The sequence below is a fragment of the Sus scrofa genome, chromosome 1, assembly GCF_054392235.1.
Source record: "Sus scrofa isolate SSC_HxYL_T2T_F1_AM1 chromosome 1, Sscrofa_HxYL_maternal_Yorkshire_Landrace_v2.0, whole genome shotgun sequence".
Lineage (NCBI taxonomy): Eukaryota > Metazoa > Chordata > Mammalia > Artiodactyla > Suidae > Sus > Sus scrofa.
The window spans coordinates 150,091,031-150,105,391 of NC_139383.1; the positions used below are offsets into that span (position 1 = coordinate 150,091,031).

General features: G+C 43.5%; 1 protein-coding gene across 5 annotated transcripts in view; it reads left to right on the forward strand.

Annotated features, from left to right (window-relative positions):
* GABRB3 (gamma-aminobutyric acid type A receptor subunit beta3) overlaps positions 1 to 14,361 on the forward strand; it is a 348,038-nt gene that overhangs the window by 219,920 nt on the left and 113,757 nt on the right. The window lies entirely within an intron of this gene.

The window sequence follows — 14,361 nt, forward strand, 5'->3', positions numbered from 1 at the left end:
GCTACTATTATCTGGGTACCTCATAAAGGAGCTACTACAGAGGTTATGAGGGAAGAGCCTGCCCAAGGAAGGCCCCAGAGGGTCCTGCTTGGCTATAGAAAGATGTTCAAAATGCAGTTTTACATGAAACAAAGCACACAGTACAAAATTCAATATAAGCATGATCCCAGTTATAGTAAATTAATCCATGTGGATAGCATAAAAATGTAAAATAGTTTTCCCAAATAGTAACAGTGGTTATCTCAAGAAAGCAGGGGTTTTGTCTTCTTAATTTTTTCACATTCTATAATCAATAAGAATTGTTTTTATAACCATAAATAATAATGCACTTATGTAAAAATGATTTACAAAGGTAAATTGAAATTAAACCCATTCTTAGAGTATATTGATTTTTCATAAATTTAAAAATGTTGGAGGAGTTCCCTGGTGGCTCAGTGGGTTAAGAACCTGGTGTTGTCACTGTAGCAGCTTGGGTCACTGCTGTGGCATGGGTTTGATCCCTGGCCCGGGAACTTCCAGATGCTGTGGGCACACCAGGTGGGGAAAAGTTGGAGTTATCAAACCCTTTGTATTTGTTTACGATGCATCCTCTACAGGTCACATGAAACGGCTCCTTCCTACCTTATGATGGTATTAATACAAGATGTTCTCTGTATCTGGGATCTATTGTTTGAACATGCAAGAACTTTCTTAGTTCTAATAAATGTTATAGTCATGATCAGAGTGAGTACATTTCCAAGATGCTTCCCCAATTTTCCCTAATCCTTGAAAAGAGGAACTTATCTAAATATTCAGATATCACAATTTGTTCCTTCTTGGCTTCCACTTCTTATCCAAAAAAAAAAAGAAAAAGCTGATGATGACTAACATTTGTTCAGTGCACCCAGAGCCTTACATATATGGTTTTATTTAGTCCTCGTGTGATCCTATTTTAGAGCTGAGGAATGGCAGGCACAAGAGCTTTACTCTTCATGCTGTCTCTTCCCTCCTTTCATGCTTCATGCCATTCATTTTCAAGTTTCTGTATCCTGGACCCAGAATAAATAAGTGGGGAAAATATTTACCCTCCCTTTAGGATCCAGCTCAATGGTCTAGGAAATTGTGAAGCTGCGTGCCTTGGGTTTTCAGTCCATCTATCGGAGATGATTAAGAAATTTTATCTAGGGTAATGTTCACCTTTTTGTTGCCAAAAAAGGCTTTTGGCTTCTGTTTATGTTGTCATAAATACATTTATATTTTAATATGTTTATATTAGATATAAATTTTTATTTTTATGGGATTATGGGGATATCTATTTCTATGGCATCACACGGTGAACATTCTGGTGACTTTCCTCTGGTTGTATGGATCATTTTCTTTGTTTCTGGGAAAGTACCAGCCTTGAGAGCAGTAACACCGTGTGTAAGAATTATTTCCATTTATAATCCACTTGCTGTTATCTCCTACGGCTATTAAGAGTGGGCTCTAATCACTAACATTTCTTGAGTTGGGAACACCACAAAAGAGGATTTTTCAATAGCATTTTTGCATAGTTCTGAATATATGTCCATGTTTTCACAAGTCAGTACATCCTCTGATTTTTATCAACAGTAGCTGAATGCAGAGGGCCAACAGTCATCCTGATGTTAAAGGAACTATTTTAATTTACTTCTGAAGACAGATCCTCTGACAGTTCATTTCTTCCCTTGCATCATCATACAAAAGCAGGATACAGATGTTAGAAAAATTAAATGAAGTGCAAAGTCCAATTTGCTGTATATAATTAAGTGCACTGATTTTAGAAAAATATGTTCACATTGTGGCCAGAGCTGCTCCAGGTCTTTGCTGAAAACCCACCAGGCCCCCACCTTTAGCAGAAGCGAACATAAGTCTTAATTTAAAAGGTCCAGGAGTTCCCTGGTAGCAACTTCTCCATGTTGCAGGTATGGCAAGAAAAAAAAAAAGTTAAACAGTCCAGAGATAAGAAAGGAAGCTACAAACCAAAAACCAAAAACCAAAAACAAAAAACAAAAAAACAAAAAAAAAAACAGGTGGAACCAGCTGGGACCAAGGTGGAGATGAATCTAACTTCCCACAGATCTTTGAGTTTCATTATATGCTGATTTTACTACATTAGCATATTAAATGACAGGCCTGCTGGTGGCTCTGGCCAGGACATTAAGGACCAAAGCAGAATAAAAAGGGGGTGGCACCCCACACCCTGAGAAAAAGCCCTGCCCTTCCTCTGTAGACTAATGCACACACCTTCCCATCATCAACCTCAGTCTTCTGGCTTTTGTCTTTACTCTTTAAAATTAAATCCCTCTTGCCCCATAGGCAAGAAGTTGATCTGTGAACCAAGTTCCTGCTTCTCCATTCCTTGGCCAATGAATAAAGCTTGTGTTGTGTCAATCTCAGCTTCAGTTTCATTATTCTGCTGTTCAAAAGGGAAAAAGAACACCCCCCCAGGGGTAGAGAGGAAGGTCCCTAGGACTTAATTTAGTAATAGTGTAACTCTTATCCGTTGGAGAGGTGGTAGGGGGACTAGTTACCCATAGCACAGCTTTTGGTTTCCAAGTTGGAATCCATCTCTTTATTTATTAGTTTTGTTGTGGCTGCACCTTCCTCATCAAATGTCCCAAAAATAGGCAGGGCCTCCTTACAGAACTGATTTATGTGTAGACAGAGCTACTGGCGAAGGTGTTAAGTCCACTGGAGCCTTTGATTCTGCAGATTTACTTTGTGACCTTACACAGCTTTGAAATTCACTCCTTTGTGATAAGATGTGCTATAGTCATTTAAAATGCAAATTATCAGAGCTGGGTAACAGAATGCACTTTCAAGGTATTGCCTCAAGGGTCCTGGTAGATTTGGGGAGAAGCCAGAGCCTAGAAGGCTGGGAGTTGGGAGAGGAAAACTAAGGCCAAGAAAAGTGACTGGCAGGGCCTCAGAAAGTGAGCCTGGGTGGGGGTGGGGGTGGGGGTGTCTAGCCTCTGAACTGTATTACCTGAGAGTGGCTGCCCTGGGCTGGGGAAGGGAGACAGGCCTAGGCCTTTGCCCTGTAGGTGGGCCTGCTCAAGGCCAAATCCCAATCTGCAGCATTGGGGGCAGGGCTCCCAGTGAGCACCTGACAGAAAGAAGCAAGTGAATGAATGCCTCTAGGATAAAATGGTGAGGTGATGAAAAAGAAAATAAAAGTGGTTCTAGAGAAAAGCATGTATAAGGAACAAGTGACAGTTTTCACACTTGGATCTGATGTATCAGGTATATATATTTGGCTTGTCTCAAGCCCTCTGGCTCTCTCCTGGGATTTCGAAGCTCCTTTGCTGGATATCAAGTTGTAAACAGATTTGCCAGGCTTTGCTGACATATCCTGCATGCTCACTGTGATCGCCTGAGACAGGTTTCCTCTGGAGTGCCAGCCCTCTCTGATGGTGGTGTGGCTTTGTTGGAAGGACCCAGGGCTGGGGCCCAAATAGCGGTCTACCCAGAAGGTGTGTGGCGGGGGCCTCAGTTTCCCCATCCTGCAAAATGAGTGCACTAAGACTAATTATAGTTTTGTAGCTGTTATTGAAATATAATTGATCATTTTGTTAGGGGGCCATTGACTAAAACTGCCCACTTTGGCCAGGCACTATAACAACCACTTGCCCAAGTTGTCTCACAACAGGAGGCCCTGATGAGGAACAGGGTACTGCCCTTAGGACCAACCAGAAGAATTTGGGAGGGGCCCGTAGGAGAGAGGAGACATCTAACCTCCCAGAATCCTTGGTGTTTGAATCCACCTTGGCTGAGAGGTGTGTGCGCCACCAGGAAGGACAGACGAAGTAAGGGCTGGGCAAGACGACTGGCCAGAGACAACCTGGAAGCTAACCCCCTTCCCATCAAACTGGAGATTGTGAGCCCTGTGACAGATCAGTTCTCCTGGGTTCCCTTACCCTGCTCTTCTCTGCCCTGGTGCCTCTTCCTAATACAGTCTTTTGGCTTTGTCAACATGTGTGTCTCCTCAGACATTTCCGAGTGTTAGACAAGAGCTCATTCTGAGGCTCCAGAAGGGGTCCCCTTCCTCTAACAATTTCAAATGTTCCAATTGTTGTTGCATCAGGAGTTGTTTAGAAAATATCAGATACGGAGGACAAGATGGCGGAGGAGTAGGGGGACACGCTCGCCCTCTCCCACAAACACAACAAAAAAAGCACATCTACAGAAGAAATGACTCGCACAGAACAACAACCAATCGCTGGCAGAGAAACCTAAACTCCAATAACGGCAAGAAGTTCGTGACATTATTGGGCAGAACGGGAGAAAAGAGGAGAGTGAGAGAAGGTGAATCCGAGCGGGACGGGCGCTCCCGAAAGGGAACTGCGGAGGAGAAAGGGATCCCGCACCCTGGAAAGTCTCCTACCGGGGGAAAGATCAAACGAACCGGAGGAATCTCCAGATGCAGAGAAGAGTGTAGCAGTAAGTCGGAGTACGGAAAAACGATCAAGAACCCAACGGACCATCTGAACTACGGGCACAGTCACCAAAAATTGAGACGCCTGGGTGGGGGCTGGGCACCGAATCCTCGGCTCCAGAGGTTAGTCCCCGGGAAAGGGCCGGGGGACGCCTGGGTGGGGGCTGGGCACCAAGACCTCAGCTCTGAAGGTTGGTCCCCGAGAGGGGGCCGGGGGACGCCTGGGTTGGGGCTGGGCACCGAGACCTCGCCTCCGAAGGTTAGTCCCCAAGAAAGGGCCGGGGGGCGCCGCCTGGGTGGGGGCTGGGCACCGAGACCTCGGCTCCAGAGATTAGTCCCCGGGCTAGGGGGGCGGGGAAGAGCGGAAACTGCTTGGGAGGTCTCTAAACCATTTGACGGGGCAGAGACTGCCTGGGAGACTAGAAAACAAAGCTGTCGCAGAGGAAGGGAGCAATACTCTAGGGGCGGGGAAGTGGAAAGCCGCCTCAGAGGGAACCTGGGAGAAGAGCCTGGTCTGCGCCCGTGCTGGGGAGGGGAGAGAAGAAGGGGTGGGTCCCCATAGAATACCCCCCACGCCACAGCAAGCTTACAGGCCCGCTAGCTAGCAGAAAGCTGTGCTTCCCAGTGCATTCCCTCCCCCCACCCCCGCCACCCCCTACGCTCTCGCCAAACCTGGGGCTGCCTGCCATCCAGGAGGGCTGGCCTCAACAATTGCCTGAAGCCTACCACCGCAGGGGCTCTCCCTGCACAGGCCTGCTTGCCCTTTGGAGGGGCTACACTTCCACAGAGCAGCACCAAACACCACCAGCCCCCTAGAAAAGGCCTGCAGCCCAGAAAAGCTAGAACAAGCCTAGCCAGGCCGTGAATAGATCGACCTAATTCTCCGACGGTTTTTCTGAGACGGGCTCCCCCGGGGAGGAGCCTCTTGAGTCTCCAAGGGCCTTGCTACACGCCCAAGACCCCAGGGGGTGCTAAGACCTAGGGGACCAGCTGCATAGGACTGCCAGCTCCAGGCAGGACCCCCTGCAGCCCAGAAAAGCTGCAACAAGCCTGGCCGAATCGGGAAAAGATCTCAGACGGTCTTTCTGAGTCGGGCTGTCCTGGGGAGGAGCCTCTTGAGTCTCCAAGGGCCCTGCTACCCGCCCAAGACCCCAAGGGGTGCTGAGACCTAGTGGACCAGCTGCATAGGACTGCCAGCTCCAGGCAGGACCCCCTGCAGCCCAGAAAAGCTGCAACAAGCCTGGCGGAATCGGGAAAAGATCTCAGACGGTCTTTCTGAGTCGGGCTGTCCTGGGGAGGAGCCTCTTGAGCCTCCAAGGGCCCTGCTACCCGCCCAAGACCCCAGGGGGTGCTGAGACCTAGTGGACCAGCTGCATAGGACTGCCAGCTCCAGGCAGGACCCCCTGCAGCCCAGAAAAGCTGCAACAAGCCTGGCCGAATCGGGGAAAGATCTCAAACGGTCTTTCTGAATCGGGCTGCCCTGGGGAGGAGCCTCTTGAGTCTCCAAGGGCCCTGCTACCCACCCAAGACCCCAAGGGGTGCTGAGACCTAGTGGACCAGCTGCATAGGACTGCCAGCTCCAGGCAGGACCCCCTGCAGCCCAGAAAAGCTGCAACAAGCCTGGCGGAATCGGGAAAAGATCTCAGACGGTCTTTCTGAGTCGGGCTGTCCTGGGGAGGAGCCTCTTGAGCCTCCAAGGGCCCTGCTACCCGCCCAAGACCCCAGGGGGTGCTGAGACCTAGTGGACCAGCTGCATAGGACTGCCAGCTCCAGGCAGGACCCCCTGCAGCCCAGAAAAGCTGCAACAAGCCTGGCCGAATCAGGAAAAGATCTCAAACGGTCTTTCTGAATCGGGCTGCCCTGGGGAGGAGCCTCTTGAGTCTCCAAGGGCCCTGCTACCCGCCCAAGACCCCAAGGGGTGCTGAGACCTAGTGGACCAGCTGCATAGGACTGCCAGCTCCAGGCAGGACCCCCTGCAGCCCAGAAAAGCTGCAACAAGCCTGGCCGAATTGGGAAAAGATCTCAGACGGTCTTTCTGAATCGGGCTGTTCTGGGGAGGAGCCTCTTGAGTCTCCAAAGGCCCTGCTACTCGCCCAAGACCCCAAGGGGTGCTGAGACCTAGTGGACCAGCTGCATAGGACTGCCAGCTCCAGGCAGGACCCCCTGCAGCCCAGAAAAGCTGCAACAAGCCTGGCGGAATCGGGAAAAGATCTCAGACGGTCTTTCTGAATCGGGCTGCCCTGGGGAGGAACCTCTTGAGTCTCCAAGGGCCCTGCTACCCGCCCAAGACCCCAGGGGGTGCTGAGAACCAAGTGAAATCTGCTACCATCGTGGGGTGGACCTCCCAGTCCTGTCTGCCCTCAGGAAGTCCTCCTTTGCTTCAAAGAAACACTGTTAGTCCCATCAACACTCCAGAAAAGCCACACTGCCTCAAAAAAAGATTGACCAACAACGACAGCCCTCAGGAAATATTCCACGGCAGTGACAAGGCAAACACTACCCGATAACGGAGAGTACAACTCCCTCAGGAGAAAGAAGACAACAAGCAAGATGAAGAAGCTGAGAAACCACCCCCAGTCAAACCAACAGGAGAACTCACCTAAAACAGTCAACAATGAAACTGATCTCTGCAGTCTGACAGACCTGGAGTTCAAAAGAGAAATAGTGAAAATACTGAAGGAATTAAGAGAAGATATGAACAGCAATGCAGATACCCTCAGAAAGGAGCTAGAAAATATAAGGAGGAGCCAAGAAAAACTAGAACATTCATTTGCAGAGATGCAAACTGAACTAGGGGCAGTAAAAACCAGAATGAATAATGCAGAAGAACGAATCAGTGATATGGAAGATAGAATAATGGAAATCACTCAATCTGGTCAACAGACAGAAAACCGAATCAAAAAACTGGAAAGCAATATAAGAGACCTATGGGATAATATAAAACGAGCCAATCTACGCATAATAGGAATTCCAGAAGGAGTAGAAAAAGATAAGGGAATGGAAAATATATTTGAAGAAATTATCGCTGGAAACTTCCCAAATCTAAAGGATACTGGATTCAAGATACAAGAAGCACAGAGGGCCCCAAACAAACTGAACCCAAACAGACCCACACCAAGACACATCATAATAAAAATGGCAAAAGTTAGTGATAAAGAGAGGATCCTAAAGGCAGCAAGAGAAAAACAGAATGTTACCTACAAGGGAACCCCCATAAGAATATCAGCTGATTTCTCTACAGAAACACTACAGGCCAGGAGGGAATGGCAAGAGATATTTAAAGTGCTCAAAGGAAAAAATATGCAACCTAGAATACTTTATCCAGCAAGAATATCATTTAAAATAGAAGGGGAAATAAAAATTTTTCCCAACAAACAAAAACTTAAAGAATACAGCAACACAAAACCCAGGTTAAAGGAAATATTGAAAGGGCTTCTCTAAACCAAAAGAAAGGAAGGAAAGGGAAGAAAAAAGAAAAAAAAAAAAAAAAAAAGAAGAAGAAGAAGAGGAAGAACTAGGACAGAGGAAGATACAATCAGAGAGCAGTCATTCAAATAAGCCAGCATACAGATTTAATCATGAACATGCTTCAAACAAAATAAAATTAAAAAGAAAAAAATAAAAGAGTCATCAAAACCATAAAATGTGGGCAAGGGATGTTAGGAGGTAAATAATCCTTTTTGTTTGTATGTATGTCTCTCTTCTTAATTTTAATATAATAATGAAGTGTTTGAACTTACAGGACCATCAGGCTAAAACACACAATTATGGGAAGGGGTTAGCATACTTAAAAAACAGGGCAACCACAAGCCAAAACCAAATATTGCATTTGCAAAAAATGAAAAAAAAAACACTCAAGCAGATAATAACAGGAGACCATCCAACCAAAAAAAAAAAAAAAAAAAAAAGAAAGGAAGAATGGAGAACCATAGAATCAACTGGAACACGAGGATCAAATGGCAATAAATAATCATCTATCAATTATCACCTTAAATGTCAATGGACTGAATGCCCCAATCAAAAGACACAGAATGGCTGAGTGGATAAAACGGCAAAAACCTTCAATATGCTGCCTACAAGAAACTCACCTTAGGACAAAAGATACATATAGATTGAAAGTGAAAGGCTGGGGAAAAGTATTTCATGCCAATAGACATGACAGAAAAGCAGGAGTTGCAACGCTCATATCAGACAAAATAGACTTTAAAACAAAAGACATAAAGAAAGACAAAGAAGGACACTATTTAATGATTAAGGGATCCATCCAAGGAGAGGATGTTACTATCATCAACATATATGCCCCAAACATAGGAGCACCCAGATACATACAACAAATATTAACAGACATAAAGGGAGATATTGATGAGAATACAATCATAGTAGGAGACCTAAATACCCCCCTCACATCAATGGACAGATCCTCTAGACAGAAAACCAATAAAGCAACAGAGATCCTAAAGGAAACAATAGAAAAGTTAGACTTAATTGATATCTTCAGGACACTACATCCAAAAAAATCAGAATACACATTCTTCTCAAATGCTCATGGAACATTCTCAAGAATTGACCACATATTGGGACATAAAGCGAATCTCAATAAATTTAGGAGCATAGAAATTATCTCAAGTATCTTCTCTGACCACAATGCCATGAAATTAGAAATCAACCATGGGAAAAGGAAAGAGAAAAAACCTACTCCATGGAGACTAAACAACATGCTACTAAAAAACCAATGGGTCAATGAGGAAATCAAGAAGGAAATTAAAAACTATCTTGAAACAAATGATAATGAAGACACAACCTCTCAAAATCTATGGGATGCTGCGAAAGCAGTGCTCAGAGGGAAATTTATAGCAATACAGGCCTTTCTCAAAAAAGAAGAAAGATCCCAAATTGACAACTTAACCCTCCACCTAAATGAATTAGAAAAAGAAGAACAAAGAAGTCCTAAAGTCAGCAGAAGGAAGGAAATTGTAAAGATCAAAGAAGAAATCAATAAAATAGAGACTCAAAAAACAATAGAGAAAATTAATAAAACCAAGAGCTGGTTCTTTGAAAAGGTGAACAAAATTGATAAACCCCTGGCCAGACTCACTAAAAAGAGGAGAGAAAGAACCCAAATCACCAAAATTATAAATGAAAAAGGAGAAATCACAACGGATACAGCAGAAATACAAAAAACCATAAGAGAATACTATGAACAACTATATGGCAATAAGTTTGACAATCTGGAAGAAATGGACAATTTTCTAGAATCTTACAGCCTGCCAAAACTGAATCAAGCAGAAACAGACCAACTGAACAGACCAATCACCAGAAATGAAATTGAAGAGGTCATAAAATCACTCCCTACAAATAAAAGCCCAGGACCAGATGGCTTCACAGGTGAATTCTATCAAACATATAAAGAGGAATTGGTGCCCATCCTCCTTAAACTCTTTCAAAAGGTTGAAGAAGAAGGAATACTCCCAAAGACATTCTATGAGGCCACCATCACCCTCATTCCAAAACCAGGCAGAGATACCACCAAAAAAGAAAACTATCGCCCAATATCATTGATGAATATAGATGCAAAAATTCTCAACAAAATCTTAGCCAACCGAATCCAACAACATATCAAAAAAATTATACACCATGACCAGGTTGGGTTCATCCCAGGTTCTCAAGGATGGTTCAACATACGCAAATCAATCAACATCATACACCACATTAACAAAAAAAAGGTCAAAAATCATATGATCATCTCAATAGATGCAGAAAAAGCATTTGACAAAGTTCAACATCCATTCATGATCAAGACCCTCGCCAAAGTGGGTATAGAGGGAACATTCCTGAATATAATCAAAGCCATTTATGATAAACCCACAGCAAATATAATCCTCAATGGGGAAAAACTGAAAGCCTTCTCACTCAAATCTGGAACAAGACAGGGATGCCCACTCTCACCACTGCTCTTCAACATCGTTTTGGAAGTCTTAGCCACAGCAATTAGACAAACAAAAGAAATCAAAGGCATCCATATAGGAAGAGAAGAGATCAAACTGTCACTGTATGCAGATGACATGATTCTATACCTAGAAAACCCTAAGGACTCAACCCCAAAACTCCTTGAACTGATTAATAAATTCAGCAAAGTGGCAGGATATAAGATTAACATTCAGAAGTCAGTTGCATTTCTGTATACCAGCAATGAAGCATTAGAAAAGGAATACAAAAATACGATACCTTTTAAAATTGTACCTCACAAAATCACATACCTCGGAATACACCTAACCAAAGAGGTAAAGGACCTATATGCCGAGAACTATAAAACCTTAATCAAAGAAATCAAAGAAGATGTAAAAAAATGGAAAGATATTCCATGTTCCTGGATTGGAAAAATCAATATTGTGAAAATGGCCATCCTACCCAAAGCAATCTACAGATTCAATGCAATCCCTATCAAATTACCCATGACATTTTTCACAGAACTAGAACAAACAATCCAAACATTTATATGGAACCACAAAAGACCGAGAATCGCCAAAGCAATCCTGAGAAACAAAAACCAAGCAGGAGGCATCACTCTCCCAGACTTCAAGAAATACTACAAAGCCACAGTCATCAAAACAGTGTGGTACTGGTATCAAAACAGACAGACAGACCAATGGAACAGAATAGAGAATCTGGAAATTAACCCTGACACCTATGGTCAATTAATCTTTGACAAGGGAGGCAAGAACATCAAATGGGAAAAGGAAAGTCTATTCAGCAAGTATTGCTGGGAAACCTGGACAGCTGTATGCAAAGCAATGAAACTAGAACACACCCTCACACCATGCACAAAAATAAACTCCAAATGGCTGAAAGACTTAAATATACGACAGGACACCATCAAACTCCTAGAAGAAAACATAGGCAAAACACTCTCTGACATCAACATCATGAATATTTTCTCAGGTCAGTCTCCCAAAGCAATAGAAATTAGAGCAAAAATAAACCCATGGGACCTCATCAAACTGAAAAGCTTTTGCACAGCAAAGGAAACCCAAAAGAAAACAAAAAGACAACTTACAGAATGGGAGAAAATAGTTTCAAATGATGCAACTGACAAGGGCTTAATCTCTAGAATATACAAGCAACTTATACAACTCAACAGCAAAAAAACCAATCAATCAATGGAAAAATGGGCAAAAGACCTGAATAGACATTTCTCCAAGGAAGATATACAGATGGCCAACAAACACATGAAAAAATGCTCAACATCGCTGATTATAAGAGAAATGCAAATCAAAACTATCATGAGATACCACCTCACACCAGTCAGAATGGCCATCATTAATAAATCCACAAATAACAAGTGCTGGAGGGGCTGTGGAGAAAAGGGAACCCTCCTGCACTGTTGGTGGGAATGTAAACTGGTACAGCCACTATGGAGAACAGTTTGGAGATACCTTAGAAATCTATACATAGAACTTCCATATGACCCTGCAATCCCACTCTTGGGCATCTATCCGGACAAAGCTCTACTTAAAAGAGACACATGCACCCGCATGTTCATTGCAGCACTATTCACAATAGCCAGGACATGGAAACAATCCAAATGTCCATCGACAGAGGATTGGATTCGGAAGATGTGGTATATATACACGATGGAATACTACTCAGCCATAAAAAAGGATGACATAATGCCATTTGCAGCAACATGGATGGAACTAGAGAATCTCATACTGAGTGAAATGAGCCAGAAAGACAAAGACAAATACCATATGACATCACTTATAACTGGAATCTAATATCCAGCACAAATGAACATCTCCTCAGAAAAGAAAATCAATCATGGACTTGGAGAAGAGACTTGTGGTTGCCTGATGGGAGGGGGAGGGAGTGGGAGGGATCGGGAGCTTGGGCTTATCAGACACAACTTAGAATAGATTTACAAGGAGATCCCGCTGAATAGCATTGATAACTATGTCTAGATACTCATGTTGCAACAGAAGAAATGGTGGGGGAAAAACTGTAATTGTAATGTATACATGTAAGGATAACCTGACCCCCTTGCTGTACAGTGGGAAAATAAAATTAAAAAAAAAAAAAAAAAAAAAAACAAAAAAAAAAAAAAAAAAAAAAAGAAAATATCAGATACTATATAGAACAAAGGAAAAGAGTGCTCATGCTGTTTTGTTTTTGTTTTTCCTTTTAGCCCCTGTAAAGGCCTTTTGGGATTTTGATATTGTCAGAGCCAGTACTAGTGCAATACGAGTCAGCATGTTTTAGAGCAATTTTGCTAAGTTATACTTGCCTGGAGGATGTTAGTTTTTAAGTGGAATGATCATTATTTGCTTTTAACCTGCATGTTCTAATTGGGCATCCTGGATATGATTGCTCTTTGAGAACTTTGATTCTCAAAGGATTTTAAATGACTCAGTAATTTTCCTATAAATTGCTGAAGCAAAGGATCTTTTTGTTCTGAAGGTCCTCATCTTTGATAAATAGAAAATGCTTATTAACTATCAAACAATTGTTCTGTTGAATAAAACTTTGAGAAGGTGTACTATTGCCTCCCATTGTTGAAGTTAGTCAAATTATTATTCTTTGGGGAAATAAAGAAAGGGATGAAATAATTCCTTGTTATGTTTGACAGTCTCTGTTACATGAACACATGATAAAATATTGTTTGTTTGACAATGCCTTCATATTTTCTTGGTAGGTGAATTTCAAAAGTGTTTGTTCCCCTCAGCATGGACTTTTGCACAATATCCCAAACTCTGGTGAGGAAAATAATAGGACCAAATAATGCCTGAACATGAATCTCATGTATTTGAGAATTGGAAGTTGCTGGTGTGAGATCGCAATACATAGTATAAGGGGGAAAAATTCTTTCTCTGTTTTGGAGATATTGTCTGGGACCCTGCAAATGAGCCTGGCCAGTGACAGATTAGCAAGAGAAAAAGCAGTAGAAGTGCATTCACGCATGCATACTTTTGAGTAACTCAAAAGGGTGGTTGGAATTTGGGCTTATATAGCATCTTAATGAGAGAACAATATTCATAGAGAAAAACGTTTTTTGCATTAGATTAGATTTCATTTTCAGAAAGGCAGCATTGAGTTTTTCTAACAGTTTACGTAATCAAGGAGTTTCCCAAAAATGTTAATTGAGAAATTCCACCTTCATCTGCAAAAGTCAGGCTATGCTGTTAAATCCAGCCAAGACTGTTAAGTATACACACGTAAGTCTGCTGAAAAAGGTTAAGGGGAAGGGTTGCTAGGTGTGGCGAGCTGGGGAAAGTAATGGTTGGTAAGGCTTAGCAGGGTTGCTTGTGTAGATGCTTTTCTTGGTGCCATCTCATCTCCTACGATAAGGTTGGAGCTCTTTCTGGTACTGAATGTGGGTAAGGTGGACTCTTTTGCAAAGTACCCTGTGTTCTGTTGTCTAGTAAATAGGGCAAGGGCAGAGAGCTCTTCTTGAGCCTGCTTTTTCTTAGTGGCTTCAGCTCACAATAATCCCTGTATCAGGTGGGCACATATTGAGTGGCTTGCTCTGAACTCCTTCACTAGATGATTGTAGGTCAGTACAGGGGCAGGACCACCCCCAGGTGGTCAGTACAGGGGCAGGACCACCCCCAGGTCCAGGAAGGGTTACAAGGGCAGGCTGGGTGATGCTGGCCCAGGCAGGAGGACACAGGCACAGGGGAGTGTGCCCTGGGGAGAAGATTGAAGCTTTGAGCTCAGCTTTGTCCCCCTTATAGTCTTGGTTTCCTTTAGGAAAGCGAAAGCTCCTGAACACTGAGGCCAGCCCACAGATGGGGCCTGCCTGCCCTACCATCTGAATTGTGGGAGATCCTTGGACAGAATATACAAGCCCCAGGACTCTGACAGTCCTCGGTGGCACAGAGGGCATAGCTTCAGCTGGATTTTAGGTCTCTCGAATTCTCCTTCCTTCTGCT